The following is a 17,871-nucleotide window of genomic DNA, read 5'->3' on the forward strand; positions in this document are numbered from 1 at the left end:
CTTCTCACAACTGAAGGCACCGTGGCTGATGTTACCTGACTTGCTGGCCAACCATAAGTGTTACCTGGTAGGTAACCACCCACTCACTTCACTCCAAAACGGGAATCGAACCTCGGACGTCAGCGCTAGAGGCGAAGCCCCTAAAATTGCGCCACGGCGTGTGGTTCGTTTATTTGACAGCATGTAGATCGGGGTAATTACATTCACGGCATTCGTAGTCTGATTCACAATCTGATTGTATGGGTGGTTACCTACCAGGTAACGCTTATGGTTAGCCAGCAAGTCAGCTCGAAGTGATCACTCGAGTGAACGCAGCTTCACAAAAAAACAGATCCTTAACAAATTGTTATTGGTATATTTTCCCTCAATTTTAAAATGTTTTCTTCTTAATAAAAATTTAAAAGCAGTACTTCGCCGGTGCGAAGCGCGGGGATTTGAGCGACTGACGCATACAGACATATTCATGAGTGCAGGTACTTCGGAAAGAAAGCACCGTGTAAACTTAAACTTTAAATTAAGTTCATAGACCTACAAAAGGTTGCCATTGATTTGAGGCAAGATTGCTTTTCTCATGTACAACTATACGTTGCATTCTTAACAGTAAGCTTGCACGGCTTGGTCATATTACATCCTGAGTGCTGAACTGACAACGTCGTATACAAACAGAATTATAACAATCGTAATAAACAAACAAAAAAAAAAGCGAAGAACCCTTGGATTTAATAAAAAGGCTCTTTCCTTGGCAAAGGAAGGAAAAAGGAAGACCTTATATGGCGTTCGTTTATAAAACAGCGGAAAAGCTGTGTTAAGGCTGCTTCACAAAAAAACATCCTTAAAAAATTGCTATTGGGATATTTTCCCTCAATTTAAAAAGCTTTTCTTCTTCATAAAAATTTAAAAGCAGTACTTCGTGGGGATTTAGATATATATAGATATAGATATAGATATATATATATAGATATAGATATATATTCATATATATAGATATATATATGTATGTATGTCTATATATATATATATATATATATATATATATATATGTAAGCTTATAAGTACTGCCTTACTTCTCTTTAAGAAAGGAAGATGTAATGATACTTGATTTAAACGATTCCATGTCTTGGTGCGTTTGAGTAGCCTATTGTCAATATCTTTACACCTGTTTTTAAGACTTATTGACTGAAATGGGCTTTCACGAAAAAAGTTAGGGCTTTGCTACAGGATACACCGGTGTTTTGCTAGTTCTACTATAAACTGCTGAACTTTTCTAAAATGTAATATCAAACAATTAAAGGGGAGTACTGCTCATGCATTTTTGAGCTGGTAGCAAACTGTGACAGGAAGCTTCTTTTTACATTTTCTATTTTTTTCAATTTAAGAGTAACAGATACAGAAAAAAGTAACAAAATATAAGCAACACAGAAAATTAGATGTTGTTACCTTTTGTAGAAGCTAGTGACAGATAAAACATACAGTATTAGTAATTTATGGGTGAAGAGGAGATACATCTGCTGAATTTGAGGATCTTTTCAAACCAAATAAGTTCCCTAGGAAAAGAATTGGCTTAGAAAATTTAAGAGATCTTTCTAACAAAGCTGTGAAATGGAAATTGTTGCATTACACACTTTTTGTTTTTTAAATTGATTTATTTTGCGACTCGTGTTACAATAAATGAGACACAGAACAGTCCAGGATTTAGGCCCACATTGCTTATTTTTCTACAACTTTAATGAAAACTTGCCAAATTCTGAAGAAGTGATAGATCATTCCTCATAGACAATATATGATCTTTTTATAATATTAAGTAAAATATAATGATCTTTAACTACTACATTAAGGAGAATGGAAAAGGAAATCTTCCATTTGAGCAGATGTGGGTAGAGTAGCCACAAAGTGTACTCAAGTAAGAGTAGCGCTACTTCAAAATAATATTACTCAAGTAGAAGTAAAAAGTAGTCATCCAAAAAAAAATTACTCGAGTAAAAAAGTACTTGGTGAAAAGACTACTCAAGTCCTGAGTAACTGTTTGATCATAATAAATTATTTATTTTTTAGAAATGTTGTAATAAGACAGCAGAATTTGCACATTATTTTATATTTTTGTCTATTTCCAAATAAAATAAAAAATGAGTAAAAATAACATCTTTACAAAATAAAGATGCACAAATAACACAAAGTAACAAATCTCAGTTTTTCACAACAAAGCTTTTGAAGCCAATACCTACAGTAGGCCACCTGCCTGAACAGTGCAAACTACTTACAGTGACAAGATATACTGTACACCAGGGGTGCCCAATACAGTAATCCCTCGCTATATCGCATTTCAACTTTCACGGCTTCACTGTATCGCGGATTTTATATGTAAGCATATTTAAATATATATCGCGGATTTTTCGCTGGTTCGTGGGTTTCAGTGGACAATGGGTCTTTTAATTTCTGGTACATGCTTCCTCAGTTGGTTTGCTCAGTTGATTTCATACAATGGACGCTATTGGCCGATGGCTGAGAAGCTACCCAATCAGAGCACGTATTACGTATTAAATAAAACTTCTCAAATATATTGTGAGCACGGGGGCTGTTCGCACCCCTAGAGGATACGACCACTCCTCAAAAAACGCTGAAAGATTACCTTCACATTGCTCCCTTCTTTGCTGGGCTTCCTTGCAGCTGCTTTGTCAAGTGACATGCTTCCTGCACGGTGCTTCGCATACTTAAAGGCTCGAACGCCACCTATTGGTTTTTGATTATTTGCTTTTCTCTCTCTCTCCCTGACATTCTCTGCTCCTGACGCCCACTCCTTTGAAGAGGAAGATATGTTTGCATTCTTTTAATTGTGAGAAGGAACTGTCATCTCTGTCTTGTCATGGAGCATGTTTAAACTTTTGAAAAAGAGATAAATGTTTGATTGCAGTGTTTGAATAAAGTTCCTGTCTCTCTACAACCTCCTGTGTTTCTGTGCAAATCTGTAACCCAAGCATGACAATATAAAAATTACCATATAAACATATGGCTTCTACTTCGTGGATTTTCACCTTTCGCGGGGGGCTCTGGAACGCAACCCCTGCGATCGAGGAGGGATTACTGTACGTCAATCGCAATCAACCGGTAGATCGCGATGCGTTCAAAAAAAAAATTTTTTTAAATGGTAGTCTATCATATATCCTCCCTATGGCATTTGCCACTTGATTGACATACAGATCAACTGGTCATTCCGCATGCATGATGAAATGTGCGAGCTACTTCAAAACTCCAGCTAAGTGATGTAGTTAGCTTTCCAATTTATATCGACTAAAGAAGGGATTTAAAAAAAAAAAATTGTTGGTTATGGGCTGGATGTGGAATTGGAAGAGGATTTTTTTCACTCACAATGTCACAATCAAAGTGCGTTTGACAGATCAGACAATCTATCATTGCTGTTCCAAAGAAGGAAAATGTGGAAAGGCACTTTCAAACTGTTCATAAAAACTACAAAACTGACTTCCTTCCGAAAAGCGATCTGAGAAAGACAAAGGAGAGGGAACCAAAATCGCAGTTAATCGGACAGCCGTCATTTTTCACTTGGCTGAATTCAAAAGCAAAGGCAGACACACCAAAGCATCGTTCCAGGTGAGTTACTCGATCATTAAGCATAAGAAGTCCTTCCAAGATGGAGAGATGATAAAAGAGGCCTTCGTTGAGGCAGATGGCTAGGGAGAAATAATCCTGCTGAGCGTTCAAGACCCCTGGCCGGAGAAAAAGGAGTTTCTCCTTGTCATTAAACATGCAGAATACAAGCAAGTTAATAACGATCAATGGCCGCTAGGCTTGGCATTTTTTTCCGATCTGACCAACATGTTGAATGAGCTTAATTTATAGCTGCAAGGAAAAGAGAAATCCATGGTCAATATGATTAGCTCAGTTAATGCTTTGAAACGAAAAATGCAACATCTGTACTCAAAGCTGCAGCGCCTTGATTTGGGGAACATCCAAAAACCTCGCGTCAGAGCTGGAGACGCAATGGAAGGTGTGTGCACAACTTGACAGCATACGCTACACTACACAGAGCAGATTGAAAACTGTCTGTCAGACTTTGACATACGGTTTCAAGACTCCGCTTTACTTGAGCCAATCGCTACATTTAAGTGCTATCCATTTAGGGAAGATTTTGAGGGCGATTCACCCGCATCAAAAATTGCAACACTGTTTCACCTAAAACTTCTCTGCAATGGAGGATGAGATTTTGACACTACAGGATGACATTCAGCTGAAGTATGGGGCTCATGGACAGTTTTGGAACTTTCTCACACAGGAAAAGTACCCAAACATGAGGAAATGTGCTACCTCCTTGACTGCATTATTCGGCTCTACTTATTTATGCGAGTCAGCCTTTTCCCCACATGAAGATTATTAAATCCAAATACAGTAGTGACCATAAATGTATTGAATTGTTATTGGGCCATAAGGGTTATTCAGTTATGCAAGGTACGACAACATATATTTTATGTATAAATTATACTCCGTGTGTGTGTATATAATATATAGCGTTTTTAATGTAGATAGATCATTTCGACCTAGTCATTTTAAAAGTAGCTTGCAAGCCGAAAACAGTGTGGGCACCCCTGCTGTACACTGACAGTATAATACTGCATATTCACTTGCCCTCCAAATAGCACAGCTGATAGAAAATAACATTAGAACAAGGCAGCTCGTGCACATACAAGAAGTCTCATTTTACTTTGACTGTCTGTGTCTGTGCATGTTTGGTTAAAACGTGCTTGTTCTTCACTCAGTGAAGTGATAGTTAAGCTTCAGCAGAAGTTGGCTCTCATTTTTCATGTACAGTATTCTTTCTTTCCCTGTTCATTGTCTGTGAGGAATTTGTGCCACTAGGACGCGACAGTTTGTGTGTGGTCATGTGACTGCATGGCTACATCTGATTTGTGAAACGGAGCCATGTGATTATTGTTGCTACGTCTGGTGAAACGGAGTCTTGTGATTATTGTTGCTACGTCTGATTGGTGAAACAGTCATGCAGTAGATCCACTGGCGGATTGTCTCTGGCAAAAATTTAGCGTACTGTATCTAATGGGGGAAAAAAGTAACGATTCGAGTGTTGCCCAATGTAGCGGAGTAAGAATAGTGTTTCTTCTTCACAAATGTACTCAAGTAAAAGTATGGTGCAGTAAAACTACTCTTAGAAGAACATTTTTTTTTAAAAAGTTACTCAAGCAAATGTAACGGATATGTAACTCATTACTACCCACCCCTGTATTTGAGTTCGATAAGATGAAAGTGTAAGATATCGCAATTAATTATTTTAGAGATCGTATTAGCCTAGCTGTTGATATTTCTTGCAGGGTTGGATGAAGACTAATGTCATACCTAGGATGAAGAAATTGCAGGCTAAGGGCCCTTGCTCAAGAGCCCAACGGAGTAAAGTCACTTCTAGCATTTATGGGATATGAACCAGCAACCTTCCGATTGCAGGTGCAGATCCCTAGCCTCAGAGCCGCCACCACACTTCTTTTTTTCTGTTTGCCTTACATTTATTATCATCTTTTTAAGCAAACCATTTCAATTAATCAATTAGATTGTCACTTAAAGATGTGTAATGTTCATTTTTTTAATATGAGACACATTTCCATCTTTCCACAATTTTCACTATCTTCTTCACTACAAATGAAAATTTTGTTTTTGGCTTTGATACTTTATTAGAGTATCTGATTATGATTTTTGATGTTGTTTTGTATTCTGATCCCATATTTTAACCTTTTGTGGTGTCTGGTTCTATGAGACCTATTTACAATGTTTATTTAAAAATATGCAACAAGTAATTTTTTTTCAACAGGAGATTCAATGTCCTCAGCTCATTTTCTTTGTCCCGTGGGGGACACATTTACATTACCAAGGTAGTGTTTGGGTCTGCTGCACCTGAGGCTATTACAGTTGTGGAATCTATATAACAAAAATAGCACCACTTTAGAGGCATTGTTTCCAAATACCCCAAACCTAATCCCATCAGACCAATCATTTCCATCACCATCAACCATGAAAATCCGCATCAACTCCTCCATACCCATACAATCTCCAATAATATGTTTACCCTTTATAAGCAATACCTAATCCCAACAGACCAATCATTCTAATGTCTTTTTAAAATGGACTTTATAAGGGACACAACAAATAAAAACATTGGTGTATGTGGCTTCTTTCCAAAACTCAACCACTATGACAAAGCAAACCTCTGCTTTTGATGGCCTTAGAAATCATTTAAGAAGAGAGAACAGCGAACATGTAAAGAGCACTCATGAAGAATTTTCAGAAAGCAATCAATTCGGAGTCTGACAGTGAGTTTCATGAAAAAGATAGGATTGACTCTCAGACAGTAGAAGTATGTACTGTATATCAAAAATGATAAAATTGAATGGTATTCTTGCCCAAGGAGCCACCCTACCATGCTGCACAGTGTAACAAAGATTCAACCAGGAGCAACAGATGGCAGATCTTCCTTTGAAGTTTTTATGCCAGACTTCATCCAGAACATCATTCTACACTGCACTAATTTAAAGGGAAGTCATGTTTTTGGAAATAGGTGGAAGGAAATTGACCAAACCAATTTACAGGCATACTTTGATCTTATTACACTTGCTGGTGTTTTCAGATTCAATGGGGAATTAAATTAAATTAAAATGCTATAAAAAGAGGAGCAGATAAGTTGGCTACAGCTGTAAAAGAAGAACCTTATGCTGGGCACTTGTACTGTAATATATTTCAACATCTTGGACATCTCTACTTGCAATGCATTTGTCATTTGGATGGCACTGAACCCTATTTAGACCACAGGAAAGCTGCAGAGGAGACAACACTTTCTTCAAGAGCTAGGCAAGGAATTGGTAAGACCTCAAATCAAGAGGAGACCACACATGCCAAGTACCCCTACATCTGCATTGTGAGGAGGTTTCAGAAGGATTCTGGAGCCACAGGGCCACAGACTTCTGAACCTGAAGTAAGTGTGAGTAATGCTGCCTGAATATATATATATATATATATATATATAAATAAAATGTTAGAACAAACGTAACTGGTTCTAAACCTTGTTTGTTATAGCATCTATTTGTTCTAACATACGTTGAAATATATGTATTTAGGGGTAATCCATTGAAGGTCCACACCCTAGAGCAAAGCTACCATGCATCACAACCATTTAAACAGGAAAAGTATAATACAAAATAAAAGTATAAGTGTACAAAAAATGTACAGTGCATCTGGAAAGTATTCACAAGTGCATCACTTTTTCCACATTTTATGTTACAGCCTTATTCCAAAATGGATTAAATTCATTTTTTTCCCTCAGAATTCTACACACAACACCCCATAATGACAACGTGAAAAAAGTTTACTTGAGATTTTTGCAAATTTATTAAAAATAAAAAAATTGAGAAAGGACATGTACATAAGTATTCACAGACTTTGCCATGAAGCTCAAAATTGAGCTCAGGTGCATCCTGTTTCCCCTGATCATCCTTGAGATGTTTCTGCAGCTTAATTGGAGTCCACCTGCTGTAAATTCAGTTGGTTGGACATGATTTGGAAAGGCACACACCTGTCTATAGAAGGTCCCACAGTTGACAGTTCATGTCAGAGCACAAACTAAGCATGAAGTCAAAGGAATTTCTGTAGACCTCCGAGACAGGATTGTCTCGAGGCACAAATCTGGGGAAGGTTACAGAAAAAGTTCTGCTGCTTTGAAGGTCCCAATGAGCACAGTGGCCTCCATCATCCGTAAGTGGAAGAAGTTCAAAACCACCAGGACTGTTCCTAGAGCTGGCCGGCCATCTAAACTGAGCGATCAGGGGAGAAGGGCCTTAGTCAGGGAGGTGACCAAGAACCCAATGGTCACTCTGTGGAGAGAGGAGAAACTTCCAGAAGGACAACCATCTCTGCAGCAATCCACCAATCAGGCCTGTAAAAGGCACATGGCAGCCCACCTGGAGTTTGCCAAAAGGCACCTGAAGGACTCTCAGACCATGAGAAAGAAAATTCTCTGGTCTGATGAGACAAAGATTGAACTCTTTGGTGTGAATGCCAGGCGCCACGTTTGGAGGAAACCAGCCACCACTCATCACCAGGCCAATACCATCCCTACAGTGAAGCATGGTGGTGGCAGCATCATGCTGTGGGGATGTTTTTCAGCGGTTTGGACTGGGAGACTAGTCCGGATAAAGGGAAAGATGACTGGAGCAATGTACAGAGACATCCTGGATGAAAACCTGCTCCAGAGCACTCTTGACCTCAGACTGGGGTGACGGTTTATCTTTCAGCAGGACAACGACCCTAAGCACACAGCCAAGATATCAAAGGAGTGGCTTCAGGACAACTCTGTGAATGTCCTTGAGTGGCCCTGTGCGCTGTGAATACTTTCCGGATGCACTGTAACTTTTATGCACTGTAAATGTAAATTCTATAATCATAAACAATATTGCCTTAGTGAAAACTATTTACAAACTTTCCCTAATAAAAAACCTTGAACAATCTAACACACATGAAAAGCATTAAAAATCTTGTGCACCTGTGCACTTTTTTTTCTTCCTTGTTTATTTTATATTGTACTGATTGTTGATTTAGCCATACCATATTCAGCATTTAGGTCTCCTACACCCTTTCCTCTTTCTCACTTGGAAATTATTTCTTTCTTAATCTCTAAGTTAATAAGTTTTCTTACTCTGTTTGCCAGGTTATTGCTAAAATTATACAGCAGAATAATTTAAAAAAATATTTTCACTGCTAAAGGCGCAATTACGCAGATAACTGAAATAAACTGATAACTGAACCGTATAAACAATTTCAAAGATAATGGACTAACACTGTAATCAAGATGGGAATGCCCCAAATGCACATGCTATGTCAGCAGATAGTATTGTTCAATGTTCGTTGTAGTGTTCAGATTTTATTGCTAAAAACTGTTCGTTGTAGCAATTGTTCATTGTAGCATCATTCATTGTAGGGGATATAGATAAATATATATCACCTATATACATATATATGTAAGTGTTTATATGAGGAATAGAGACATTTAGAGATATGTTTTAGAAGTGTTTTCATCATTGTAGATTGCTGCCAGTAGCACTATGGACCCAAGAAAGGCAGGAAGACACGGTTTGAATGCACCAAGAGCAAAAAATATATTTGAGATGTGCAACCAGTAAAACTCTGTCCTTCATGTACTATGTAGATGTTATGAAATTGTGTTCAGGTTTGTCCTTTCAAGTTTGTTCAGTTAAAAACTACAAATATCAATAACTCTTGTTTCATTTATATTTGTTCAATATTAATTTGAAATATTCCACCTAGGTCTTGATTATTACTGATTTTTACACAAAACTCACATATTATCACAAGAATCAAATTGATAAATGTGATCTAGCAGAGGTAAATATTAAACATAGTTGCTGTCTGTATTGTTTGTAAATAAGACAAAAGTCAACATCTGTTAAGTATTTTAACATAAATTATGTTTTTATTGTTTGACTTTGTGTCGAATGAGCGGTTGCTCATGGAGTCCTGAATGAGGCATATTACCTGCATTGTGAGGGAGCGTCAGTTACGGCACTACGGCCATGTGGCGCGTTTCCCCGAGGGTGATCCTGCTTGTAAGATCCTCATTGTTGGGGACCCGAGTGGCTGAACCAGGCCAAGAAGTCGCCCATGTAACACCTGGCTGCGGCAGATAGAGAGACATTTCCGGAGGGCAGGACTGGACCGCGTGCCTGCCTGGGGGGTTGTAAACCGGGATCCCGAGTTGTTTCGCTGTGTAGTGGGTACGGCAATGCACTGTACCAGTGCATGCTCCCCGACTTGACTTGACTTGATGGACAGAAATTGACTTATATTAAATAACCAGCAAGGATACACAGCACCGTCTAGAATAAAATTAAGTGCAGGTGCAAAATCAAACCCAAAGTTTCATTGACTATACCCAACTAAGCAGTACCTATGCCAAGTTCCAAAAGTGCTTACTAGGGGCATGTCCCTATTTAAACACAGGTGCAGTCAAATTTCAGAACAAAACCTGGCTTGTAGTCATCCCCTGTTCAAATGAGAGTCTACAGAATGTGGATTTGCATGCCATACAACAAAAAAAAACACATTCTGCTTTATATTTTAGAATAGAAGGTTTACTCTTTATTGAAGTAATTGTTCTTAAAGGCTAAAACATTTGCCTTTTTTACAGTGAACAATAATTCAAAAGATGAGAACTCTACATATGAACATACCACACTTCGGTCACAAATTAATCAGGAGACACTCAACATCAATGTTTTCTGTATGCTGCCTCAATGAGAAATAAATTAACCAAGACAAACATACTAAAATGCTTTCACCTTTACATGCTGACGCACCATATTATCTTTAGTGAGATGAAGAACCTCATTCCAGCAGCAATGGGATACAGCAGTGAGGTAATCTCATAGGTGGTGCTAGTGTCAAAGGTCATATTCGTGCATACACTTACAAGAGCCAATACTGTTTAGCACCTGCAGTTAACCAAATGCACGTGTTTCATGGTGAAAGTATAGAAATGATAACCTAAATACACAAAAAAAGCACAAAGGAGTTGGCACACACTCCACAAATGATGGAGAGTGGGCAAACAATATAAAACCCTGCTCCCGTCCCCTCCGTTCTGGGTACCGCCCCCCCTTTCTGCGTCAATCATACCCAGGCTATCAGTCCTCCGCCCTCCTAAAATCAGACCCAACAGTCACTCCGAAGGGCCTTCAACCTGACAGGGACATTACAATATTAAATAAATTTTTATAATAATGGAAAAATTACTGCAGTATTTAGCTAAAGAGTTTCAATTTTTGTTCATATTTCACTTATGAATGAAGCACACAGTGTAGCATTGAGGCTAAAACACTAAAAAGTATTTAAACAATCGTTTTACATTATGAACTTAGATATTGTCCAAAAAACAATATACAGTAATAATAAACTATGCATTTTTTATTTCCTAAATTTCATATTTCATTGAAAAATGTCTTAATGTAATTTGGCAATATAAAACAAATTATACAATTATTATTTCCTTATAAAGCAATATTCAATAATATACACAATAAATAAGGCAATGACGTCCACGATTAATCAAATACATAATGTTCACTTTCACCTTTCCTGTCAATTATTTCGACGCTTTTTTTCTCCAGAGGGCAACATATTTAAGTTGTTTTTAACTTTTTTCACATTGTCAGCCATGCAGGGGAGATATTAATTTGATTTGCCATAGACTTCTTTCTCTTGCGAAGATGTAAAAATTAAAGAACTGACAACTGTTAAAATAATATGGAATACAGTGGATTGATGCATGAAAGTGCGCGCGACGAACTGGCATTTTGTTCATTGTTGATTATTATTACATCATGGTAGCGAGCCACACTGGACGCAATGGCAGGAATCATCCCAAGAGAGGGCGCCGGTCAATCTCTTGACACACATTGGTCATTTGAGAAGCTTAATCCCCTCGTTGTTAGAAAAAGGAAGGACATGCAGTACGCCCGCTGTTTTAAACAGATGGGTACAGGGATCGGTTGGAGTCTATGTAAACTGTATACGTTTACGGGATTTGATGATTAAATGGTGCTAGTTCCGGTAACTCTTTTACCGCACCGCACGAAAGAACAAAATATCACTGGCTGGTTTATAAGGGTTTAAAAATTTTCATATGCGCGTTTCCTGTGGCTACTACGGTACACTCATGGCTGCATTTAACATGTGCCTCTGAAGTTCTGGAGGATTTTACCGACTAGAAACGAGGTAACTTTTACACAAAATGTGTCGTTTAAACATTTTTTTGAAAATCCTTTACTACTTACGTTTGTTTTCAGCGTATAATATATATATATATATATATATATATATATATATATATATATAGCCTAAACACATGATACGATGAAGAGGTTTTGGCCTTGTAGCTGTTCCTGCAGTTTAGACAGCACAGTGACGCTTAGTTGAAGGTGCGTGGTACAGAAGCATATGACCGGCATCCTAGGTCTCTCTGGATACACTACGCCTTTAATCTTTGTGTTGTTTCGTGTACTGCTTTTTTATTTTAAACTGTTTCTGTGTCAAGCAGTTGATGCTTTCGATTCCACGGTTCTTGTCCCGCACGCCCAGTGTTCTGTTTTGCCTTATTGCGCAGACCTCGAGTGTAAAGAGTTTGTTAAATTGTCATGTACTTTGTGGTTTTGTGTGCCTTTTTATATGGTAAACAGTATCCTTCCAATTTTGTAAGGGGTCGTCTTGCGTTAGGAGGGAGTGATTGCTGACGTCTTGTAATGCGTTATTATACCGGCTTTATAATCTTTATAACCCCTAATCTAAATAAAACCGATACAATTTAGAACATTGTTGGACCTTTTGTAAGCACGAATACAACATCAAAGGCATTTCGTTAAATTATTCATTTTTAACAAATTAGCGTTTTCTTAGCGTTCCTTCATGTAAAGTACTTGCATTACCTTTTCATTTACGACCGTTACAGTCATGTATTACCACAAGCAACAGTCCTGTCTCATTTTCTCTTTGGTCTGTACACTCCAACTAGAAATATAACAGCAGGTCATGTCACTTGCAGGAATTCTCAGATGATTCTTCACTTACATGTTGTATTGATAATGGGGATGAGACAGAGTATAGGAGTCAGGTGGAACTAACTTTCTTGGTACAAAGGGAATTTTCTGCATCTTATCAGCAAAACCAATTAGATTATAATTAGGCTGTAGATTTTTGCTTTACTAAAGAGCTTCTATGTTCAGTTGCTATTCAGGAAGTGGATTTAGAGGTGGTCCACTCCTACAAGTTCCTGGGGGTCCAACAACAACAACATTTATTTAAACAGTGTAGAAAGAAGAGAAAGGTAAGGTCCAATGGCCAGGAGGGGAGGAAAAAAAAACCTCCAATTAGGCTTAGAGAAAAAAAAATCTGCAGGGTTTCCAAGGCCAAAAGACCACCCAGCCTTCGCTAGCATCAATGACGGTTGGACTGGTTTTGGAACACAGAGGAACTATATAAGAGAGAGCGGAGCAGGCACTTCTTCCTTAGGAGACTATGTTCCTTTAATATGGGAAGTGACATCCTTCACATTTTACTCGGTGATGGCCTGTGCGATTTTTCAATGCTATGATGTGCTGGGTTGGTAACATCATTTCAAGAGAAGACCACCAGATCAACAAGCTAATTAAAAGGGCAGACTCTGTTATGGTACGCACTCTGGACCTCCTGAAGGTATGAGCAAAAGGGGAGAATTAAAACAAAACACTGAGAACTTTCAGCCAACACATTATTGAGCAAATGTGTGTCAAGAAATGCTACTGGGGCTCCTTTATTCCAACAGCAATACGCATAATGCATAATGCTTCACTGGGACTGTGACTGCCATGTTAGAAGTTTTTTTAAAGTCATTCTGGTGTGTGTTCATACCATAATGTGTGTATGTATGTGTATATACTGTGTATGTATGTATGATATATATATATATATCCTCTTTAATAAAATCCCTGTGTGCGTCCGGGTGTCCGTGTGTGTGTGTCTTCTGGTGAAGTGCACATGCGCGGGGCACGGTGCGATGCATGATATTACTGTCAGAGAAAGTTACAGGCATTTTATGGAAATACAAACCAGTATTACTGTGAGAGGAAATTAAAGGTACACAATACAGTGCCGCATATTACAGCCACATACAAGCCAGTATTACTGTCAGAGAAAATTAAAGGCATATTACCGACGCGCACGCCTGTATTACAGCCAGAGAAAATTAAAGGTATATTACAGACGTACAAGCCAGCAGACGTACAAGACAGTATTACTGTCACAGAAAATTAAAGACACACAATACACGGCGGCAGCCCACAAAGAACGGTCAGCTCAGCAAGTAAACATCAACAAAAGAAAGGCTGAAAGACAAAGAAAAATACGACCAACAAAAAGAATGAGGTCAAAGTCCCTTGCCGTTTAATATAGACTGTTCCTACTAATGTTTATGCATTACTGTTCTAGCGCCAGTTATTGTAACGGGCTTAATGACTAGTATATATATAAAATATAATATGAGAGGACATGGCAGAAGTTTGCTGATAGATTGCAATTCAGACCTATGAATATATTATTTATTTATTGAGCTACTGTAAAAAGACAAATTTCCCTCTGGAGACAGGTAAACTATCTGTCTATCTCTGTCTGTCTATCTGTCTTATATTGTAGAAGCTGTATAGATTTCATGGTGCTTTAAGTTTTATATTTTAAATGTATTTGTGAATTCTGTACATAATCCTATGTCTTGTTGCAAGTTTTCTACTATATATAGAAAGAATTTTGAAACCGGTCAGTTGTAAGCAGTGTTATATAAAAAATGTGCATAATATCTCATGCATACAGTATATCAAAAAGATGTAAATGTTAAGACAGCCAGAGCCTCATAAATGCACTAGGTCATCCTCCACAAAGCTGAATCATTCCTTACTATGAGAACAGTCAGACACTCGGTTTTAATATTTGTTTAGCCAAATCTATATTTTTATGTGAGTACAATTTTTTTTTTATTTTATTTCAAAACATGTTAGTACACTCAGTGGTGGACTTGCTATTTTTGGGACCCTGAAACTTGAACTGTTATGGGGGCCTCTTTGCAACTGCCTCTGGGTAACCTCTGTTATCTTCTTCAAAGGGGTTGTTCCATGACAGATCACCATAATTTTTTTTTTTATTAACCTCTACATGTAGGGTTTTTATAACCCCCTACTTGTACAGTAGACACCCAAATGTGTACACAGTGAGGCCTTACTGTGAATCACTTCAGGAGACCCTGTGCGATTGGGGCCCTGAAGCTTAAGCCTCATTAGTTTCATAGTAGACCTGCTCCTGAGTGCCTCTTAGTCCTACAGTCAGTGAACAGCACTATACAAAAATTAAATGAAAAAATACAGGGTGAGCCAAAAAGAAGTACCACATTTCAAATGTTTATTCTAAATGCTACAAGATTGAAATAAATTTCATTGTGACTCAAGAAAGGGTATACAAAATAAATTATTCTCACTGTGTTTTAAAAATGATGTCTTCAAGGTGGTGGCCATCATTAGCGATACACTCTTTGAGACGATTTCTGAACACTTGCATGACTCATTCAGCCATTGAAAGGGGAATAGCGGCAGGCTCACCAGGTCTCACTCAGTGAGCTCCTGCACTACCGTCATTTTATATGGATGGAAATTAAGGTCCTCATGCAAAATCCTCCTCAAAGACGTGTTGGAAATACCTAAAGAAGGAAGCATGTTTGTGCGGCGAACATCTAGGAGACTGCAAAATTGATGCCCTTTCAGCTTGGATGTTTTCAGGCGTTCATACAGTCCGAGGGCAGCCAGGAGATTTTCTCTTCACTGTTGTATCCATCTATCTAAATTTAGCCACCCACTGAAGAATTGTTTTCTGATTTGGGACGTCACCATTAGGAGGAATGCTGAAGTGCGTTTGGAAGGTGCATTGTGTAGTGATGATGAATTTGTTGTTTTTGAAGAGCGCTTCGACAGCAAAAGCACGGTGCGCACCGGACCAAAGCATGTTGCTGACTGAAAACTACAAGGGATTGCCTATCAAAGGACCCCCACCCCAACCCACTTGGTTGCCTCTACTTCGCACAATGACCTTGACAAATGTGGTACTTCATTTTGGCTCACCCTATATAAGGAAAAATCAAAGCACAGTACTCAGTGGATTTGATTTTAAGGCTGTTTATGTCTGCATAAGTGTTAAATTAGAAGGACTTGTGACCTGCTTCAAGTCCCTCATCTGGATAAGGAAGAAACACGTTTGTATACCATGTGCCTTGTCATTTGATACATTTACTGGTTCCAAAGCGCTTCTTTGTTGCCTTTTAAACGGTAATAAAACTGCTGGATTGCATGTGCCTAGAGTTTTAAGGCTAGGACTTATAGTAAGTGGTCATCATAACCTGTATATCTGTTTGGGGATAGTCTAGGACACCATAGACAGATCAATGCAAGTTCAGATGTATGTGAAAGCTCCATACACACAGTGGCTAGGCAAGATTTAAACCCAGTTTCTTGTAGCAACACTAACTCTCCAACAATTTAGTAATTTTACTGTTTTGAAAAACATTTGGGGGGGAATTTAAATCATGCATTATAGTTTGTCTTTTTTTTTTTTTAATTTTTTGCTTTGCCTGTGAGGCTTTTGGAACATTGCAGGAAATATAGTAATGTGAAAAAGTAATCTTAACATGTACACACATGTTAAAAAAGAAAAAGCATTTCATGGGGTGTACTTTTTTACATGCATTTATCCGCATGATATACAATAAGTAGTGTGCCAAATTCTCTGCACATCCCTACACTTCTAAGTCATTACGTTGATAATCATTGTAGCCACGCAACATTTTGTATGACTGCATTCATAGGGTCCATCTTTCATGCTCAATTCACTGTACCAAATTTCAGAATGAACAACAGAGAAAAAGTAGAAAAAGATCAAATACACAACGCTGGATGCAAAATAATATCACCAACACAAATCTTTGAATTAGAATAACGGAATATGCACAATAAAATACAAAATCTACAAGAAAGCCCTGAACAAATAGCATAATTTATGATACAAATAAAAATCATCCTGGTCAGAGAGAGAAACTGAAGGAAGCGTCAGAATGTTGTTCTTTTAAAGAATTATTTGAGTCAGCTGATCTAATTAATTTGTATTCAAAATATCTTTATTATACAAAATAAAAGAAAAAAACTAACCAAGAATTAAACAAACATATTGTAACAAGCACCAAGATGGAAAGACTGAGACTCACACTAAATGGAAGTTTAGCCGAATACTGGCCATGTACAGTAATCCCTCGCTATATCGCGCTTCGCCTTTCGCGGCTTCACTCCATCGCGGATTTTATATGTAAGCATATTTAAATATATATCGCGGATTTTTCGCTGCTTCGCGGGTTTCTGAGGACAATGGGTCTTTTAATTTCTGGTACATGCTTCCTCAGTTGGTTTGCCCAGTTGATTTCATACAAGGGACGCTATTGGCAGATGGCTGAGAAGCTACCCAACTTACTTTTCTTTCTCTCTCTCTTGCGCTATCTGTGATCCTGACGTAGGGGGTGTGAGCAGGGGGGCTGTTCACACACCTAGGCGATACGGACACTCGTCTAAAAATGCTGAAAGATTATCTTCACGTTGCTACCTTCTGTGTGCAGCTTTTAAGTATGCAGCAAGGTGCTTCACATACTTAAAAGCTCAAAGGGCACGTATTGATTTTTTTATCTGTCTCTCTCCATCTCTCTCTCTCTCTCTCGCTCTCTCTCTGCTCCTGACGGAGGGGGTGTGAGCTGCCGCCTTCAACAGCTTTGTGCCGCGGTGCTTCGCATACTTACAAGCCAAACAGCCCTATTGATTTGTTTGCCCCTTTGAAGAGGAAGATATGTTTGCATTCTTTTAATTGTGAGACAGAACTGTCATCTCTGTCTTGTCATGGAGCACAGTTTAAACTTTTGAAAAAGAGACAAATGTTTGTTTGCAGTGTTTGAATAACGTTCCTGTCTCTCTACAACCTCCTGTGTTTCTGCGCAAATCTGTGACCCAAGCATGACAATATAAAAATAACCACATAAACATATGGTTTCTACTTCGCGGATTTTCTTATTTCGCGGGTGGCTCTGGAACGCAACCCCTGCGATGGAGGAGGGATTACTGTATATTTAACAACAAATGATTCACATTGGCACTTCTAGCAGAATCATCTTCCCACTGTTAAAGCTATGGAAAATACCTAAAAATGACAGCCACTTAAACTAGACAGGATATTCCACTCGTTTAGTGT

General features: G+C 38.3%; 1 protein-coding gene across 1 annotated transcript in view; it reads left to right on the plus strand.

Moving 5' to 3' along the window:
- The first annotated feature begins 11,493 nt into the window (after nucleotides 1-11,493).
- shq1 (SHQ1, H/ACA ribonucleoprotein assembly factor) overlaps nucleotides 11,494-17,871 on the plus strand; it is a 92,463-nt gene continuing 86,085 nt past the window's right edge. Inside the window, 1 exon segment of the mRNA XM_051921546.1 lies at nucleotides 11,494-11,793. The gene's annotated coding sequence lies outside the window, so the exon portion shown is untranslated.

The sequence above is a fragment of the Erpetoichthys calabaricus genome, chromosome 18 (assembly GCF_900747795.2).
Source record: "Erpetoichthys calabaricus chromosome 18, fErpCal1.3, whole genome shotgun sequence".
NCBI lineage: Eukaryota > Metazoa > Chordata > Cladistia > Polypteriformes > Polypteridae > Erpetoichthys > Erpetoichthys calabaricus.